This window comes from Eulemur rufifrons, chromosome 17 (genome assembly GCF_041146395.1).
Source record: "Eulemur rufifrons isolate Redbay chromosome 17, OSU_ERuf_1, whole genome shotgun sequence".
Lineage (NCBI taxonomy): Eukaryota > Metazoa > Chordata > Mammalia > Primates > Lemuridae > Eulemur > Eulemur rufifrons.
In genome coordinates, this window is record NC_090999.1 from 69,781,930 (window position 1) to 69,783,265 (window position 1,336).

At 29.9% G+C, this 1,336-nt stretch overlaps 1 non-coding gene across 1 annotated transcript; it reads right to left on the reverse strand.

Moving 5' to 3' along the window:
- Nucleotides 1-271: 271 nt before the first annotated feature.
- On the reverse strand, nt 272-378 carry LOC138398484 (U6 spliceosomal RNA). The gene has a single exon (XR_011235975.1). It is a non-coding gene; the product is annotated as a U6 spliceosomal RNA (small nuclear RNA).
- Between the last annotated feature and the right edge of the window lie 958 nt (nt 379-1,336).

Sequence of the window (1,336 nt, forward strand, 5' to 3'; positions counted from 1 at the left end):
GACCCATTGACCTTTGGACCCAAGAAGCACGTCCAGCTTCGCTGACTCTGAGCTCAAGCCAATTCTTGCTCAGGGATGATCCCTACAGTGAAATTATTTATAATACCTGTGAGTTTTATTATTTCATGTGTCTTTATGATGGCAAGTATTGACCTTTCTCTATGTTTAGAACTCTCATGAGCATTTTTGATAGGGTTGATCTGGTGGTGACAAATTCCTTTAGTGTTTGCTTATCTTGGAATGACTATTTCTTCTTCATTTATGATGCTTAAAAAATATGGAATGCTTCATGAATTTGCATGTCCTCCTTGCACAGTGGCAATGCTAATTTTCTCTGTATTGTTCCAATTTTAGTGTATGTGCTGCCAAAATAAACATCTATTCATATTTTTTTAAAAAATACGAAACTAGGATTAGAAGGAAGTTTTCTCAATCTGATAAATGACATCCAAAAAACCCTATAGTTAAATTATTTAATAATTGACAATTATTGAATTAATCAAACACTTCTAAGTTAGAAACTGGTCAAAAATGTCCACCTTCTCATCTCCTATACAACCTCACACAAAGGTCCTGTTCAATACAGTAAGAAAAAGAAGAAAAGCCATAAAATTAGAAAGAAAGACATTAATACAGCATAATTGTTCACATAGAAAACTTAAGGAGTTTACGGAGCTTGAAGTCAAGATTGTAAATTACTAAACTTTTTGTATTTCTTCAGCAAAAACTTAGAAAACGCAATTTTAAAAATTCAATTTCCCTTGTCATCAAAGTCATAAAATGCTTAACCAGCTATACCAAATTATTCAAAATTATTGAGAGAAATTAAGAATAAAAATAGGTCAATAATTTGAAAGAATAAATACTTCATGTGTCAATTTCACCAAAGTGATAAATAGATTCAACTTCAATCAAAATAGCTAGCTATTTTGCAGAAATTAAGTAGCTAATTCTAAATTTTGTGGAAATGCAATATATCTATAATAAGAAATAAAAAATATGTAAAAAAGAACAAATAGGACTCACGCTATCTGATTTCAAGTCTTCTATAAGGCTATAAAAATTAAGGTAGTATGGTATTGGTAACAGAATGAATGAATAGATTACTGTAACAGAAAATGTTTTAGGAATAGATCCATTTATATACCCTTCTTCTGCATAATTTATTTAAGCAGCATATCATACATACTTAAATAACTTTTACTAGCATCTGGAGAAGTACATGGTGTCATTTTAACTTTATGTACATGAGGTAAACACTTAGCTTCCTCTTTGTTTATTTAAAGTTAATGTGCATTTGGCAAAAAAGAAAATATAATTTTTACTGCATAAATCA